The sequence below is a fragment of the Balaenoptera musculus genome, chromosome 17 (assembly GCF_009873245.2).
Source record: "Balaenoptera musculus isolate JJ_BM4_2016_0621 chromosome 17, mBalMus1.pri.v3, whole genome shotgun sequence".
Classification (NCBI taxonomy): domain Eukaryota; kingdom Metazoa; phylum Chordata; class Mammalia; order Artiodactyla; family Balaenopteridae; genus Balaenoptera; species Balaenoptera musculus.
Window position 1 is genome coordinate 62,271,245 of NC_045801.1, and position 12,494 is coordinate 62,283,738.

Genomic DNA, 12,494 nt, shown 5'->3' on the forward strand with positions numbered 1-12,494 from the left:
GTGGCCACAGTGAACCTGTTTCCAGTGACCCCCTGTGTGACATTGGGAACTGGTTGGAGAGACCAAGTGAACCACAGAGATCCAGAGAGAAGGAGCTGGGCTTTATAAGAAATTATATCCTTTTAGAGCAGGGAAGTTTAGCAGAAAAAGGAAAACTGGTCAAATTCAGGTGATGCTTTGGTTTTCGAAACATGGAAAAAAATCAGGTACACATATATTAGCTTAAACTGATTTCAGCCTAAAAGACTACTGCTGTATGCAAGTTATGAAAATGTAAAAGCCCAATTTGGCCAATTCCACGTGGCAAAAGAATGTAAAGATGGTAAAACCACAACCACCCAGAGACATGGCCATAAATTATATGAATTCAAACGTGTCTGAAAAGGGACACAGGAAAATGAAGCACTCGGAATCACAGAAATGGTGAGAGCCCGGGGGGGCTGGTCTGCAAAGGGAGACTTGAGGAGGTCTGAAGGGAGGGATTCGCCACTTCCTCCGAGACCTCCCAGAGCAAAGGTGCTGATTCTGTACGATGAAGGGGCTGAAATCCTATGGGCCCGCTTTAAATAACTGATGACCACCGAGAGCCCTCTTTTTCACCTTCCTCCTTACGCATGTGCCCTGATGGCTGTGGCAGCTGCAGATAACAGCAAGTTCTCAGGCAGACACGCAGGGAAGTTCTGGGCTCAGCTCTGCAGAGCCCTGAGCCAGCTGTCAGGAAAGCCGATTTAGAATGGACCCCCATGTGGCCAGAAGGGTGCCTTCGCTCTGCGGTGGGGTTTGTGCCCTCCTCCTTTGCGTGCTAAGTCACAGCTCCAAAATGAAGCCTCTCCGTCAGCATCAACTTTTGCGCAGGTTTCCTCCAAACCCCTGAGCCAGCCTCCCATAGCCGGCAGGCGTTGGGTGCCGCAAATGTGATCCTGTCTGTCGTTTCGTCCTCAGCAGAAGAGCGACATGACCATATTTATTGCTGTTGCTATTCTGGGGGCTGGGTGACGTTTTTCTCCCCTTGTGGTTGAGCACTGCCCGTTCATCTTTCACCACTCCCTCCAAGTCTGCAAGGCTAAAACCAGTGATACAAATAGATTCTATCAGGAGGAAAGTTAAAACGAGAAGTTCTGAAGTATTCCCAAGTCTCTTCGCTTATGGCTTGAAAAGCTATAAGTTCTGTGGTCCTGTATTTTAAATGTGTACCGTTAGCACCCCACTATTATCATAAACTGCTATTGGTGGTATCTCTGCTAAGGAAAGAAAACATGGACGGGCGGGGGGCAGGGCGGCGGTAACTGGCTGATAAACACGGCTTGGAAATTTGGCAAATGTTGAGTTTTCCACTGTTGAGTGTTGGGAGTGTCCAAATGTTACCAGAACACTTGAAGCTTTTCGCTTGCCTCATACCCTTCCTTACTAAGACACTCCTCTTTTGTGACGCGAAAGGGACTAAATGACAGGCCACAGGAACTCCTATTAAGGATACAATGGTTCAGGGCACAGGTGACACGGCTCCTAGAAAGTAACTGTATACAGACCTTCTAAATGAAGAACTTAGATACATAAATAACTAATTACCACATGCGTTACACGGTGCACCAAATGAGAGGGATTCTGACTTTACCACGGACCCCTGTTCTTTACCGAGTGGTCAGATCTTCGCCGTAGCTTGTAATCACTCCACGTTCGCGCTCACCTGGCTGATCGTCTGCGCTCGGCAGCAGTTGTGTCTCTAGCTTTGCAAAAGTGACTCTTCAGATTCCACGAGCCCTGCTGCAGTTCCACTCTGTAACATACAAGGCAGCAGAACATTCTCGAGGAGGCAGTGGGTTGCAGAGGTGGGTGCATGGGCTCCGGAGCCCGCTGCCAGGGTTTGTCCTGGCTAGCCAGCTGTGGGACCTCTTTAAGCCTCCCTTTCCTCTGCAAAATTAGGACGATAACAGGAGGCTTGTTGTCATCTCCGAGCAGGGACGTTTAACCTCCCTCCAGCATGTTTCTTCTGCCTCAACTGTAGTTGGTCTTCAAACTGTTCACTCTCAAAATCACTATAGGCCATTGTGCTGCAGATTCAGAGGTTTCTGGCTGTCTGCCTGGGAAATACCTTTCCAGTATCCAGGGGGATATTTAAAGTGCACTCTCAGCTGGCAGCTCGGCTGATTTTCACCTGAAATGTCCGTAAACTATAGGAGTATTTCAGTAAAGGGCCTTACAACAAGGCCTAGTTCTTCCCGTTAAGAAAGTGATATATATAAATACATATCACAACGATGGCTTTTTTGCCCTGGTATGGTTTTGGTCTTTCTTCCCTCTTTTCGGTTGCATATTTCCATACCATCATACCTCAGATGTGTAAACATGGAACTGTTTTATTTCTCTAGGACCAAAATTAACAGCTCTAGAGACTCATTTCCACTGATAGTGGAAACACTCTTAATTTTGTCCCTTTCAGGGTAACTCAGCCATTCTAATACAATACAGATGTCTTTGGGGGAAATATTCAGTCACTCTTCTCTTTCCCTCTGGTGGTGGTAGGGAGGGTGGGGAATGGATCTAATTTTCTGGTGGTTTACAGTTCACCTGACCTCAAGAGAGGGGGTTTGAAAGCAATCCCCTTGTCCTCAATAGTCTCCCCTGAGATGTCTTGCCCAGCTGGATCTTCGAGACTTGACCCCTGGCCTTGCTGCATGTGCTGAAGTTTTCATAGCTGGCCAGTCCTTCCAGCATCAGGCATGGGTAACATGTAGCCATCCAGCCCTCCCCCGCAATGCTGACTCTGTCTTTGCTCTGACTGATCCTCTGAAATTCAACCACACCTTCCAACCAGTCCCTGCCTTTGTAACACCCATCCAAAGCCTTACCTCTCACCACACCAAGGAAACCCACGAGCAGTCCACCTGGTCAAAACCCTCATCAATATCAAGTCAGGAGAACTCATCTCTGGCTTCCTCCGTATTTCAACCCCCAAGCCCCAAAGCTAAGAGAGACCTAGGAGGCCTGTTGTAGCTAATGTTCCCCAGGAAACCGCCTTTGAGATTTGCCTATAAAAGGTTTATTGCCAAATGTTCTCCAGAACACTTGTAAGGGAATGAGGGAAGCTGGGTGAGCGGAGAGAGAAGTTACTACTGCCATGCAGTTGCAAAGAAGCTGATAGTACTGGGAGCTCTGGAACTGGGAGGGCATTTCAGAGTTGTTCCAATAGAGGCAAGGGGTCTAGACCTTTCTATCCCCAACAATGGACCAGTCATTGGAGATATGCTGCCTTAGGGAGTTCATTTGACCTTGGGCTAGGAGGCCTTCTTTGGCTAAGGGCAATGCTTGGAGATGGACTCAGCTGCAAGGCATCGGCTGCCAGGACTCACAGCAGCCGGGGAACGAGTACCTGACCCGGGAGGGGTATCTGGGCAGCACATCAATGTCCACTGCACGGCCATCTCAGGCCGCCTGCCCAAATATGCACTCCATCCCCTCTGTCCTAACGTGGCTGTCCTGTGTTGCTTCCAACTGTCTGAGGAGGTGTTGCCACCCTTCTCCCCAGATGTCCAGGAGGGAAGAAGAATATGCAATCCTTCTGCCCTCAGATTCTCTGTGTATCTGGGAACATGTCTGGAAATTTTCATTCCCACTCATCCTCTCCCAGATCCCTCCAAACTGCTCTGATGTCATAGCCTACATCCTCTCTAATCCATGTTCCACCCTAAAAACCCTGTGTTCAAGTCTCCAATTGATGGCTTTGGGGAACCCCACAAATCATTTCTTTTTCTTAGCAAAGCCTGAATCTTACAGCTATTTGGCTTGGCATCTTGTAGACCTTTTCTTACGTAAAATTTGTTTTCAAGCTGAAAGTTTCAAGTTTAGTCCTTTGTACCTTGCCCACCCCTCTCCCTGAAGTAATGGATATTATTGATGGATGGAAGACTAGTGACACCTTGAAACAGTAAAACTTAACTTTAGTTGACATTTCATATATATTAACCTGATCAACTTACAATGATAGACGACATGATATTCTACCTTATCAGAAAAGGCACACTTCTTTTCCTGGTCTTCCTGTTTCTTTCCTGCTCTTCGTGTTTGGTAAATTATACAAACTGTTGAGAGCTCTCAGTTTTACAGAGCCTCCACTCACACTTCTTTGAGAGCTGCTCTTTATGTGCCTGAGATCAGGGCTCAGATCTCCCAGGGCTCTTAATATTTTCTTCCCACACCCCACAGGTTTGTGCACCTGACTTGGGAGGCTAGTGCTATAAGCCTTTTTCAGCCAATTGACCAGAAACGTCTGGGAGGCAGAAACATCTCAGTCGCCTCTTTCTAATCTTGTCTGTCCTGAGTACCATAGCAGGAACCACAGGGACTTGTGACCACACCCAAGTTGGTCTCTCTTTTCACTCAAATATTAATGATCCCTCTTGACCCTACCAAACCTTGGATTCCAGTGATCCCTTTTTAGAATGTTAGAAGGAACAATTTATCCTGTCTCCATGGCTCTACGTGAGAAGGAATAGTGCCCTTTTTTCTCCTCTAGGAAGTCTCTGGGAATAATCTGCTCTCATATTTAGAACTATTTTCCAAACAAAAGTCCACACACTTATGGGAGTTCAGCTATGTATTCTAAGGGGTAATTTTCTCTAATTTTTAATCTCTGTGGACTGTCACTTGATTTTGGTGGTTAATCTTGTGTGTATGTTCAAGCAGACTTTGCCATTGAGTCTTTCTACTTTAATTGCTTCTGACTAATGAGAAGAGAGACAGATCTAATATGTAAATGATGTATATCCACCAAGCAATAGCCAAATGGTATACCAGCACTCTACACAAAGAAAGACTTCCTAAGAAATCCTATAGAGGAGTCCTCAGTGGCATCCAGCAGGATGCATTTGCTGAATCAGGAGAAGCTGTGCCTCCGTGGGCAGCGCCATAACTTTTTTAAATGCAAGCAGCAATTTTATTTCATCAAAACATCATGTCACATTAAATTCAGGTTGTTAATTTCAAAATTAGAAGTTTTCGATTTATGTTGTAAATAAATTATAAGCATACAGAGGTATACCTTATCTGATGGTTTATATATTTAAGTGCATATATACAAAGAATGTATATTTAAATATATATAAAATTATTGAACCCACCATGGGCAAGAGGTCTGGATAAATTTTTGTTTTTCTTCAAAAGCTATCCGTGCATTTTTCAAGTTTGAAAAACACTATGCTGTAGCAGAGGGGGTCACATCTTGCTTCAGGGTGTGTATCAGAATCAATAAGGAGGGGCTGATATTTAACACCCTTTTTATATTTTCTTTCCAATATTATACTTCTTCCTCGTTTCATTTCTCTGCCCTACCCCCAGCTATGGGGGAAGTGCCTAGACAGTCATCATTTCTTATGAGCTCTTAGAATAAGATCACAACCATATCCTGGTGCCTGCCTCCCTCCCCACCATCACCTCTTACCAATATCCTCTCCCTTGCTCAATGAATCCAAACACACTGTCCGTTTTCAGTTACTTCTATGTGCCAAGCTGTTTCTAGCTCAGAGTTGTTTCCTCTTCTCCAGCTGATCTCCTCCTTACTTTCCAGGCCATCTCCTACTCATCCTTCAGAGCTTAGCTTACCTGTCACTTTATTGTAAATAATCCTAAAGTTCATATGGAACCACAAAAGACCCCGAATTGCCAAAGCAATCTTCAGAAAAAAGAACAGAGCTTGAGGTATCACACTCCCTGACTTCAGACTATACTACAAAGCTACAATAATCAAAACAGCATGGTACTGGCACAAAAACAGACACATAGGTCAATGCAACAGAATAGAGAGCCCAGAAATAAACCCACACACAATCATGGATACATTCTCCTGCTGTGTATTCAACTCTAAGCCCCTCCTATCTCAATACTGCTCTAAACCCCCAGGAGTGATGGACAAGAAAACCAGCTAATCCAGGTGCCCCTAATCAGGAGCAGGGGGCAGGCCAGTGTGCCTGGCTGCCGTAGTGCCCAGCTAGTCCAGGGCCATGTAAAATTTGCCAGCAGGATCAAGGCTACAATTCTAAACTACTGAAAACCTCAGGAGATGGGGCTAGGGGTACTTTGCTGTGTGGTAACCCTAAACTCAGGCCCTATGCCCTGTCACTTATCCAAGATGGGTGAAAGAGATAGACCTCTGAAGGCCAGTGATCTCTAAAGACAGCACAACTCCCTGAGTTCACACTCCAGAGACACTGAGGAAGGAATGGAGACTTCACAAGTCCACCAACTGATTTGGTCTAGAGTTATCAGGTTTCTGTTAAGTTCTGGATTTCAAGGTCACCTCATTAATAGCTTCTTTTACTGCATAAGTATTCACTATCTATTGTACACTTATCCTTAGCAAGCATGCTCTTACATAGCACTTTTGAATTTTGACTTTTAAATGATGAGGAGGATATAGTTTATAATTATTAAAGACTTTGTGAGGGAATTCATGCGAGAAAGATAAAGTAATATTAGGATCACTAGTATCAGGCAACTTTGAAATTATTTTATCAGTTTATGGAATCTAAGTTAGCCCACATGAGGCTACATAACCCTACAGTAATGTCTCCCTGAAGACTCAGAGTATTTATTAAAATCACAGATTCCTGAGCCCCAACTCAAACCCACTGAATCAGAATTCACCATGGGAGAAACCTGGGTGTGCATATATTTAACAAGTGCCCCCTAGTGATTGTCATCAGGGGATTTTTGGAAATCGCCCTACAGAAATGATTCTTCATCAGAAATACATTAGGGGGACTTCCCTGGTGGTGCAGTGGTTAGGAATCCACCTGCCAATGCAGGCGGCACAGGTTCGATCCCCGGTGGGGGAAGGTCCCACATGCCACGGAGCAACTAAGCCCGTGTGCCACAACTGCTGAGCCTGCACTCTAGAGCCTGTGAGCCACAGCTGCTGAGCTCGTGTGCCACAACCACTGAAGCCCGCACACCTAGAGCCCGTGCTCCACAACAAGAGAGGCCACCGCGATGAGAAGCCTGCGCACGGCAACGAGGAGTGGCCCTCACTCGCCACAACTAGAGAAAGCCCACACACAGCAATGAAGACCCAGTGCAGCCGGAAAAAAAAAGAAAAAGAAAAAAGATACATTAGGATCTCTGGCGAACATATGTGATGGGGCCTCTCTCACAGATTTTGCCAGGGGAGGGTTAAACCTGGACAAGCATCTTTTGAAAATGCTCGACAAGGGATTCTTACCTGCACTCTGATGAAGTATTTGTACTAAACGAATATTTAGTATGGATCTGAGGTGTGGAAACGAGGCATAATTTAGCCTAGGCTGTAACATTCAGGAAGGAAATGGCGGTGCATACTTCTTTCTAGAAGTAGCAAAACGTTGAGACCAGCAAACATGGCGGGACTGACAACAGTATACAGCTGGCAGTTTCTAAATGTCCACTCTGTCACACTCAGGTAGAGAGGCTATGAATTATTCAATCAGTTGGTGAGTTAGAAATCACTCAGGCCATCTAGATCACCCAGACTGTCTTTTTCCAACTGGGAGACTACGTTTTAGGGGGTCCTTAAGTTTATCAGGTCCACTCACTGCTGTACATAAGTTACTGTATCATATGCCAACAGGCAGTTATGTTCAATCACATATAAAGGATTGATTTTTAAGATAATAATATGCAAAGATGCTGAAGATTGACATTTCAATTTAATTATTAATAGGTAGTACAATTTCAAGGTGCAAAATAAAAACAAATCAAAATGTTCTTTACTGAGCATTGCCATTCCCACCCCCTTTATTTTTCTTTTTCTTTGTATCTTTACAGGGTTTTTTTTTTCCCCCACCTCTCCTCCCCAACAGGTTTTTACATAGATTCAAGTACAGAAAAAATCATCATGTTACATACACTATTCCATACATTGCTTTTTTCCACCTAATAGATCTTGGGGATTTTTCCACATCAGTACACGGAGAACTTCCTCATTCTTTTTTAAAGACCATGAAATCTGATTTTCAATTCAATTTTATCAAGTTCTAAAGCAGACTTTCATCTCTCTTTGACCATGGCTCACCTGTAAATGTAAGTGTGTGAGTGTGTATGTTTATTTTTGAAAGATCACGGGGTGTGTGTCAGTTCAGGGCCTCCAACAAGCAGACGTCAGGACAGAATTAGACATACGAGAGATTTACTGGGGTGAACACATGTGAGGCATAAAGGCCAAAGGAAGTAGGAGTAGGTGGGCAGAGCCTTTGGGTCACAATGCAGGTCTGAAACCTGTGAAAGGAAGGAGGGAAGGAAGGAGGCTTGGGTAGAGGAAACACAGACTGCAGAATAGCTCTAAGAAAGTTCCAGCCAGGTCAATGGGGAGCACAGAAAATACGAGCCTGTCAGAGGAGGCCTGTGTTGAGAAGGCATGGTCCAGCTCTAGCAATCCCACTGTGCTCAGCTATTGGCTGGAGACAGTCTAGGTAGAGTCCTGGGTTTTCGGTGCCCCTTCCATGGAGGCCATTGACATGTAGCACAAAACTCTTTACACATTCCCATAGGTTCATCCACATGCGTCTACTCTGGACCTCCATGTCTCCCATCTTCCAGTCCTTTCCCTTCCAGGCCTCTGACCAGACGGCCAGGCTGTTGGCCATTGCCCAGAAATCTACATATTTTCCCACCTCAGGCCACTTTTCCTTTCACATAAAATAGATGACCAGGTTCACCACTCACAGCTCTGCCCCTTGGAAAGATTCTCCCTCTCTGCATACTTTCAAGACCACTCCTGAGTGTGTCTGTAATGCAGCCTCCATTCATTTTCAGCTTCGTCCGCATAATAGCCTGTCCATCGATAAACCAAGTGCGGCTTTTCTTCCTCTTTAGCTGGTTGAATGGAACCCCAATCTTCCCACAGGTAAGAGCTGGGGAAGGGGTGCTAGTGCAATTCTAGGGGACATGGGGCTCTGGGCCACCTGTTCTTGCAGCTTACTTGTGTCCTCTGGTTCTGCTCGGCTTGACCCTGGATATACCATGTTCATCTTACAATAGACTGCTTCTGGGTCTGTACAGCTTTGTTTTGGCAGGTTCTACAGGACCTAGCTCATAATGGGAAATTCTAAGGTAACAGTCATTTGGGGTCCCATGGTCAAGCAGTCATTTTTGTTTTTTGTTTTTTTGCCAAAGTCGAGGAACTGATTCTCAGAAGCTCTATATTCTCTTCTGCAGACGCTATGGCCTTGCTTCAGATCTCCACAGACCTGCACTGTGATTCTTCCACTGGGGCTTGCCACAATCTTCCTATCGTATCTTTTCTCACCACTGACACCAAATGCCAGCACCAAAGGATATACCTGATCGTATGGCCCAAGAGGCAGGGCTGCTTGCCTGGGCCTCCTGCAAAACTCTTTCCTGCTCTGAGCCCTCTCAAAGCTGGCAGCCTTCCATCCATGTCGCTCAGCATGTAGGCTGGAGCAGTTTCTAAGTGTGGTGTTGCTTCCAGAATCCAAGAGGCCTACTGGGTCCTCTGCTCTTTGTTGTTGTTGTTGTTGTATATCAGAGGCCACGAGATGCAGCGATTTGCCTTTTACTTTGGGGGGGATGTCCCAGGGCAGAGCATGGCCTTGACTGCAAACACCACCACAGATCTGAAGTCGCCGCAGCTGGAGGCTATGCGCCAAGTACCCTACTCGCCGCAGGTTCTCTTGGAGGGAGATCTCAGCAGTGCACCCCTGCAGCCACCCCATGGGGTGTTCCTCCTTCTCAGTAAGCTTGAAAAAGCGCTTGCTATGTGAAAGTAGTAAGTGAGATGCAAGTGATAACGAACATTCTAGAGTGTGTTTAAGGAAAGGAAGAGGAATTTAAGCTGTATTCGGAATGCAGTCAGTATCTGAAGAATCCACCAGGGCTCTAATAGTGTGTGTGCCAAGGTGATATGTGGATGGGGACTGCAGCACTTGGCAAGGATACAACAGTCCCCAATGTCTGTCGCTCAGTTAGAGGGAAGCCTTTCCTATTATTGGCCATTGTTTCAAATCCCATTCCAGAGCTCTTGGTACCATTCATTCCCCAGTTATAATTTGCGTTTCTTTACTGCCTAATAATGGATTTGTTTTTTTCTCTCCTTCAGCTATCAGTCACTTGGCAACTACTTACTCCTTTGTTGTGCTTTCAGCAATATTGTGCACCTCCCTTCTTGGTTAAAAAAACATTTTTTATTGAGGTATAGTTGATTTACAATGTTGTGTTAGATTCTGGTGTACAGCAAAGTGATTCAGTTATACATATATATGTATACTTTTTCATATTCTTTTTAATTATGTTATTTCAAGATATTAAATATATTTTCCTGTGCTTTGCAGTAGGACCTTGTTGTTTATCTATTTTATATATAGTAGGATGTATATGTTAATCCAATCTCCTAACTTACCCCTTCCCCCCTTTCCCCTTAGGGAAGTTTGTTTCTATGTCTGTGAGTGTTTCCGTTTTGTAAATAAGTCCATTTGCATCATATTTTAGATTCCACATATAAGTGATATATGATATGTCTTTCTCTGTCTGACTTACTTCACTCAGTATGATAATCCGTAGGTCCATCCATGTTGCTGCAAATGGCATTATTTCATTCTTTTTTATGGCTGAGTAATATTCCATTGTATGTATGTACCACATCTTCCTTATCCATTCACCTGTCGATGGACATTTAGGTTGCTTCCATGTCTTGGCTATTGTAAATAGTGCTGCTATGAACATTGGGGTGCATGTATCTTTTTGAATTTTAGTTTTGTCTGGGTATATGCCCAGGGTATACGTCCAGTAGTGGGATTGCTGGGTCATATGGTAGTTCTATTTTTAGTCTTTTAAGGAACCTCCATACTGTTCTCCATAGTGGCTATACCAATTTACATTCCCACCAACAGTGTAGGAGGGTTCCTTTTTCTCTACACCCTCTCCAGCATTTTTATCATTTGTGGACTTTTTAATGACGGCCATTCTGACCAGTGTGAGGTGATACCTCATTGTGTTTTTGATTTGCATTTCTCTAATAATTAGCTATGTGGAGCATCTTTTCATGTGTCTATTGGCCATCTGTATGCCCTCTTTCAAGAAACGTCTATTTAGATCTTCTGCCCATATTTTGACTGGGCTGTTTGGGTTTTTGTTATTGAGTTATATGAACAATTTGTATATTTTGGAAACTAAGCCCTTGTTGGTCGCATCGTTTGCAAAGACTTTCTCCCAGTCCATAGGCTGTCTTTTCACTTTGTTTATGGTTTCCTTTGCTATGCAAAAGCTTTTAAGTTTGATTAGGTCCCATCTGTTTATTTTTGCTTTTATTTCTATTGCTGTCTTAGGAAACTGACCTAAGAAAACATTGCTACAACTTATGTCAGAGAATCTTTTGCCTATGTTCTCTTCTAGAAGTTTTATGGTGTCCTTGTCTTATATTTAAGTCTTTAAGCCAGTTTGAGTTTATTTTTGTGTACGGTGTGAGGGAGTGTTCTAACTTCATTGATTTACATGTAGCTGTCCAGTTTTCCCAGTACCACTTGCTGAAGAGACTGTTTTTTCTCCATTGTATATCCTTGCTTCCTTTGTCAGAGATTAATTGACCTTAGGTGTATGGGTTTATTTCTGGGCTCTCTATTCTGGTCCATTGATCCATATGTCTGTTTTTGTGCCAATACCATGCTGTTTTGACTACTGTAGATTTGTGGTATTATTTTCTGATGTCTCAGAGTGTAATGCCTCCAGCTTTGTTCTTTTTCCTCAGGACTGCTTTGGCAATTCTTGGGCAATTTGGCTGGGTCTTTTGTGATTCCATATAAATTTTAGGATTATTTGTTCTAGTTCTGTGAGAAACGTCATGGGTAATTTGATTGGGATCACATTAAATCTGTAGATTGCTTTGGGTAGTAAGGCCATTTTAACAATATTAATTCTTCCAATCCAAGAGCATGTGATATCCTTCCACTTCTTTAAATCATCTTCAGTTTCCTTTATCAATGTTTTCTAGTTCTCAGCATATATGTCTTTCACCTCCTTGGTCAGGTTTATTCCTAAGTATTTTATAATTTTGATGCAATTCTAAAAGAGATTTTTTTTTTTTTTTACTTTCCCTTTCTGATATTTCATTGTTAGTGTAAAGAAATGCAACCAATTTCTGTATGTTTATCTTGTATGCTGCTACCTTGCTGAATTCATTTATTACTTCTAGTAGTTTTTGTGTGGAGTCTTTACGGTTTTCTATGTATAGTGTCATGTATTCTGCATATGACAATTTTACTCCTTCCCTTCCAATTCAGGTACATTTAATTTCTTTTTATCATCTGATTGCTGTGGCTAGGACTTTTAATACTACGTCGAATAGAGGTGGTGAGAGTGGGCATCCTTGTCTTGTTCCAGATTTTAGTGGGAAGGTTTTCAACTTTTCACCATTGAGTATTATGTTGGCTGTGGGTTTGTTATAAATAGCTTTTATTACGTTGAGATATGTTCCCTCTATACCCACTTTGGAAAGAGTCTTTATCATGAATGGA